Source organism: Cupressus sempervirens, chromosome 6 (genome assembly GCF_028749045.1).
Source record: "Cupressus sempervirens isolate cs-2001-9-10 chromosome 6, ASM2874904v1, whole genome shotgun sequence".
In the NCBI taxonomy this organism is placed as follows: Eukaryota; Viridiplantae; Streptophyta; class Pinopsida; order Cupressales; family Cupressaceae; genus Cupressus; species Cupressus sempervirens.
The window spans coordinates 265,904,493-265,911,784 of NC_143123.1; the positions used below are offsets into that span (position 1 = coordinate 265,904,493).

A 7,292-nucleotide genomic window follows, 5' to 3' on the forward strand; every position below is an offset into this window, starting at 1 on the left:
CTTAGAATCATGTTGCATGTTAGTTTAGCTTCTATTTTGCAATAATCTATCTCACATAGCTTAATATTTGGATTGTAACACTCTCATCCATGCTTAGAATAGCTGCACTTTTCATATTCATTCTAGTTTAATCTTTAGTTGCATTGCATCCTTGAGGAACTCCTTGGGACATTTGCATTCTTGCATCTTGTCTTTGGAACCTCCCATTGCATGGTTTACTAGCAAAAAGAGTATCTCTAAGGCTCATCTGAGAGCATTCTTATTTTTGAAATACGTTGTGGATAGGGAGCTCTAAGCCGACATCCGAACATTCCGAACTCATGGAATCATTTGGATAGAAGGGTTTAGAGTGGGACACTTTTGAGTGTACAGTTTTCATCTAAAGAAATTGATAAAAGACATAAAACAATGGAAGAGAAAAATTCCTCAACTTTTTTGTGAGATGAAAAAGTGTCTACCTTCAACTTATTTTAATGCACAAGAACACTACCTCATACATCTAGTTGAGGAGATTGAATTGTGTGGACCTATACCAACTAGGTCAATGTGGATGGTTGAGAGGCACTTGAATTTTTTGAAGGGATTGGTTTGATAGAGAGCACATCCTAAGGGTTCCATGGTCAAGGGACATATGGTCTACCAAACCATGGTGAGCATTGGTGAATATCTTCCCAAGTTTTCATCAAAGATCCATGTACATTACATTTGGGATCCCAACTCCACGAACAAATTTGAAGGAAAGTACTTGATAGGGAAAGGTAGATTGAGGAATGTGAGAGGTAATTATAAGATGTTATTATAGTTAATTGATTTGTATCCATCATCAATATAAGTTGTTTCCAATTGATCTATTTATTTTATATAGTTTCTTATGAGTGGGATGCACTTCATTTGTATATTGCAAATAATCTTGATTGGATTATGGTATGGATTTAATGATCTCAACAAAATGGTCATTCATTAACATGGGAAGGTGTTGCTTCATTGGTTAAAGAAGCTCATCATAATGGAGATCTCAATGTTATGGCAATGGTAATTGATCTAGCAAATGATTTAAGAGGTGGAAAGGTACATATAAGTTATTCTATCATGATCCATTTGTTTAATATCAACAAATGGATGTATAATTTTGACATATTTGAAAAATAATAGGTCAAGCACTACAGAGTTATGTACTACAATGGTTGTGAATTTCACATAAAAAAGGTGGATGAGGCTAAGAGAACTTGTGATATTGAGATAACTACAATGTTCAAGCTCACTAATATTTCATCTAGAAATGACATGCATCTTCAACAATATGAAAATAAATACTATGGCATTTTGGACGATATAATTGAGTGTGACTTTAATTCCTTCAAACAAGTTCTATTCAATGTCAAATGGTACTGGCTACGACTAAATCAAAATTATCTTGATAGAACTATTATTGAACATGATAATGGATTTATGATGATTAACACAAGGTTATTTGAGCCAATTAGAAATAAGCCCTATGTTCTTTCAAGCCAATGTGAGCAAGTGTTTTACTTTGGCTTTTCACATAAACTAGTTTGGTTAGTTTTCCTTGGACACGATTCAAGAGGAAGACTAGTAAAGTATAATTTGATTGAAGAAGAAGATAACAAAGAAGTGGAAGACAAAGTAGATGATGATGATAGTGAAGATGAAGGAGGAGATCATAATGATGATGTTGGTGAAGATGTTCATGATGATGGTGATGGAATTGATGATGATGATGATGGTGGTGATGGTGATGGTGATGATGATGATGACGATGATAAAGAAGGTCATACTGAAAATCATGATGTTGATGATGGTCATTTTGGCGATCTTGATGATGATGGAGATAATGGTGATGTTCATGATGATGATATGGATGAAGAAAATGATCAATGGCATGATCAATAGAAATGTATTAGGTATTGATTACTTATACTATGTTTTTTGTAGAGGTAACCAATTAAAAAATATACAATTTTATGTTTTTGTGATGTATGCATATTTTTCATATTATGTTATATGCATAATTTGTAGCATAAGTATCATGTAATTTGTAACTAACTTAAGACAAATGATTTACATATCCAAGAAACTATACCCCTTTAACGAGGATCATATAAAGTGACATAGATCGAAAGGTATAAGTTTATTACATGCTTTCTTTCTCTTTACTTATGACATTAACTTTAGGCATACTTCATCAATATTAGCCTCATTTTATAGCAAAATATTTTTCTCCTTCAAATATATCTCTCATTTGATGGGCTCTAGGTACCACTAAATAGGCATCTATTAGATTTGTCTTCCTCAAGTGAAGGAAATTTAGGAATAGAAGAGGACAATGAGACATGTAGTAGGTCTATGAAAGAGAGACAATCTAGAGGGAAAAAGATTAGATGAAAATTCAATAAATGCATGCAATTTTTCATTGCTCAAGGGGGGCCATGTTCTTATGATGATGTGACAAAGAGTGACATCAAGGTTAACTTGAGGTACACACATCTTGAGAAAGAATGGGTACCCAAGGAATTACGTCCAATTAACACTGACTTTTGTGTTAATGAGAGGATATATCACATAGCTCCATCATCATTACATGGTTTGGGCCTATTTTCCATGGATGGTATAAAGTTTAGTTATAACAAAGTTGTTGAATTGATGGAGTATGTAGGAACTTGTTACAATTACAAAAATTGGATGGAGATAGTTCAATATAAAAAAAGCATGCGTAGGTATGTATTGTTAGCAAATTATCTACAATGGAAATAAAATGATGAAAGTAAAAGACTTGTCATGTACATTGATGGAAGGCCAAAATCAATAGGCAACATTGCATGATTTATAAATAGTACGCATCCTGGGTCAACTAATAAGTGATCAAATTGCATTTTTGAGGTGCATGAGCGTAACTATGTTTTTGTATGTGCGATACAATCAATAATTTTAGGGGAAGAGTTGCTAATATATTACATTTTGAATCGCATAAATAGAAATAAAGTTACTATCATGGGATTTGTAAGTACTATATATGTAAAATTTAAACCAATTACTTCCAATTAGAACTCTAATATACAATATACCATTCTAATAATAAATTTTTCCTAAGTGGACTATTACTTTGATTATGCTAATGTTTATATATATTTTTTGTCATTGGGCGACATGGTTGATCTATTAGATGATAGAGGTAGGGATGTTGCTCCCATCCCTTCTCCAGCCTAGGTAAACCTTCTATATAAAAAATTATACAATTGTAATTTTACAAAATGTTAGATTACTATGTTACTTTTGTGAAGGTTTTGGACTTGTTTTTATTGTTTTACATATATTTTTTGTCACAATTTGATTCATAGGGAAAGGGAAAGGAACATATTGCACAACAATAATTACTTGTTGATATAGTGGCCACAGTATTATGAGATGATGACATCAAATATAGCAGTGACCCTGTTAGCCTATGTAAAAAGACCCTCAAGACCATCAATCTACAAATTCTTGGGCTTGTGAAGTGTTGGGACTAAAAAATGCATGGTCAATTTTGAGCACCATTGGAGAAATCAAGCCCTTTAAATGCTTTTTAATGCATTTGTACTTGACTGTACCTTTGAGGCCCATGATGCTTCTAGCACCCTCCATTCAGCATATCCACATCTTCCATAATGATAAACTTTCATTTTGACCCATTTCGGGAAGTCCCATTTTGAGCATTTGTCAAATTTGCATTCACCTGTGTCAAACAATGATAGGAAGCCATGTTTGCATCTCAATATCTCGCACCCAATATTGTTTCATGATTCGCTGCTTTGGGAGTGTCTAGTGTCCATACCTAAGAGCCTATGTTTCAAATTTTGAGTTGTTTCAAATCTGTTTGCCTAGGTTTTGAATCCCTCAAAGTTGGTCAGTTATCAATGTCATGCTGATATGAATTGCACATAATTCTGGAAGGCATTGTTTGACGTGTTATAACTTTGACCCAGGTGATCAAAATGGTAAAATTCCTTTTATGTTTCATTGTTGAGGTCAGAGACTTATTATGTTTCAATTTTGAGCTTATGAAAAATCCATTTGATTAGTTTCCAAATGCAATTCCAAATGCAATTTCTAGCTTTTTACTCGTGTCTGCATTTGTAGATTTGTCGAAACCCCTGTTCGTGATGTTATAACTTGAAATATATGATAGATGAGATCAAATGGATTGTACCACTATCTTTTACTCTAAAAATAATTTAAGTGTGTCAATTTTCAAATCTTGACAAATCCGTTTGCACACTTTTCTAGGTCCATTCCGTTTGCAAAAATCACTTTTCTGCCATTATGTCCAGTTTGCAAATTTGAGTAGCCCAATTTGACAGCTTGATATTTACACCCTATTATTCATCATGAGCCCAAATTGAAGATCCATATTCTCCTCATGAAAGTGAACCGATGCCCCAATTTTTGTCTTCCCAAGTGTTAGTTTGCCTAGTTTTCGAAGACAATTCCAAACACAATTTATTGTTTTCTAACTTGTTTTCTTGCAGGCAGTTCTGAGAGGGAAACTTTGATGGTCAATATATTTTGACCCCAAATTCATCATGAGATAAGATTCAACATGGTACAAGTATGTAGAATAAAGATTCAGTGTGCCAATTTTCAGAGATCGATTAGGTGTTCTGGTCAATTTTTTAAAATAGTCAAAGGACCCTCTGGTATTAAATTGATAGTTTGTAGATTATGTAAAATGATCTTCAAATCAATTTTTTAGTAGTTAAATTTCATTTTGATCAACATCATATGAGGAGTAGATCAATTTGAGATAACCAGTTGTTCGAAAACAAAAAAAATTTAGCCGAACCCACTTTGGGGCCCAACTAATTTGTACCAGGTTAATAAGACGAGGAGTGAATTGCTTAATAATGAATTCTAGAGAAAGGATGGGGCACCTAATGGCCAAACCTTTTGAAAAAGCATGTACCATCTAGTTCAAACAACAGAGCACAAAAAGATTCTAAGATTTTCTATGGCAATGATTCATATTATGTTCTCTTCAGGCTACATTAGACATTGTATGAGCAAATTCTTTTAGCAAAGACCAAATCCTCCATACTTCACAAAATGATGAGGTAGTTGTCCAATCTTCTTTCTCTTCCACTTTTGGAGATAATGGTAGCCAAAAGTCAAAAGAAGCCACTACCAGTGCTCAATTGCAATTGAATTTTGAGAAAATTATACAAATGGAAATGAACAAATCACTAGCAAGAGCCAAGCACACATGCAAGATTTGTAAAGAGAGAGTTGCAGATGCCAAGGCAAAAGGAATGCCTTTTCGAAAGCTAGAACTTATTGTTGAAGAGTCTTGGTTGGATGCACTGCCAAGTGAATTTCAAAAACTGTACATGCAAAAGCTTTCAAATTTTGTGACACAGGAATCTAGAGGAAGTATTCCTATTTATCCACCTCCTGCTCTTGTATTCAATGCCCTGAACTCATGCCCATTTGATAAAGTAAAGGTTTTCATTATTGGTCAAGATACTTACCATGGTCTAGGCCAAGCAATGGGGCTTTGCTTCTCTGTTCCAAATGGTATCAAAATACCTCCAAGCTTAGTAAATTTATTTAAAGAGATCCAACCCTTCACATGGAAACTTGGAGAGATGGGCTATGCAAGGTTTTTTTTTGCTCAATATTATGCTCACTATGTGAGCACATCAAGCAAACCCATGCTTTTTAAAAAAGGAGCTCACGCCAATAAACAAGGTAGTGAGCTATAGAGAATCTGCTAGCTAAAGCCATACAGACCTTGTGGCAAGAAAGGAGCACACACATAAAAATGAAGATGCCACGGTTTTAAGCAGAGTAGCCGAAAGCTAAGAAACATAGACCTCACATGACATGAAGTTGAAGGAAAGTAACAACCCAATGTAACAAAGGCAACACACACCATTAAAGAAGATAGAAACCAGGTAGTTGTAGCCTGTGCCAAAGAGGAAGGCACTAGAAAGGTTTAAAGAAATACCAACCCATGAAGAGGAGCAGGTGGCATGGTTAGAAGAATAGAGCCCCATATTTTTGGAGGAGGGACCAGTTAAGGAAGAACTAAAAGTTTCAAAATACCCATGCAAGGCATGCATAAGGGAAGAATTAGTGCCAAACAGGTCTACATGGGGGAAAGGAGAGAGCTTTGTGTAGGAGAATGATGCCCAAAACACGTCCCATCTTCACACCAACAAAGGAGACATTCGTAGGCAAAAGGGGATTTGAATGCTTTATCCCACATGCATTGTGGTGGAGGAACTTTTGGTTTTTAAATAGTATTGCACTCAATATGCATAATGTCCAAAGACAAAGGCTTTTGGAAACTGCTTGATGCAACATGGAGCTCGATGATGTCAGCATAATTTTGAACAAGGATGCACGTGTGATGATGTGGCAAGATCATAGACTGAAGAAGGAGATGTTGCCACATCGATGATTGTGCACCTATCGCTATGTTGCCAACAAAAGTTTCTCACATGATAACTACAACAAAATAGCGATTGTTGAGGTGGCAATAATGACGTGGTGATGAGCAAGAAGCTTAGTAGTGATGATGTGGCAACAATGAATAGGTGAGGTTGCTAGAAAATGTGACCAGAATTTGGTGGTCGCCATGTTGCCACTAGAAAAATGAAATTTTTTTGGCAAGTGATATGGTGACTTGCTAGAAAATCCAGAAATCTAGCAGAGTGTAGATGGATCCTGCCTGAAATTAGAGCCAATCTGATGGTGACATGTGGTGTAGTTGGGAAATTTAGAAAAGTAAGAAGATGACATGTGGCACCATTCAAATGGTTTAAGGAGAAAAGAGTGATTTTAAATATATATAAAATAATGTCTGTGCATTCATTCAAAGACAAAGATTTGAATTTAGTTTTAAAAACTAAATATTCTATAGTTTGAACTGTAGAACTTTATTTAGATTTTTCAAATTTTTTGGTTTTTAATGTGGAACCATGAACAGAGGATTGAAACTTCAGAGGGGCATAATTGGGGCAATTTTTATTGAAAATAGGCACTCCAATATACCATAGGAACTAGGAAGATTTGAATTTTCCATTTCTGAGGTTAGATTGTTTGATGATGATTATGGTTGATTTTGGGTGATTTTGAGTTGATTTGAAATGGTCTTGAGTTGATTTGAAATGGTTTCAAAATGATATGAAATTGATGTGAAAAAGGATACAAATGATGAAATATGATCGATTTTGGCCAAAAGATCAAAGTTAGTAGAATAATAAAATGGAAAAAATTGGTATGAAGAAGTGATGAAA

At 34.6% G+C, this 7,292-nt stretch overlaps 1 pseudogene; it reads left to right on the forward strand.

Moving 5' to 3' along the window:
- LOC149552257 (uncharacterized) overlaps nucleotides 1-5,769 on the forward strand; it is a 91,213-nt pseudogene extending 85,444 nt beyond the window's left edge.
- The last annotated feature ends 1,523 nt before the right edge of the window (nucleotides 5,770-7,292 follow it).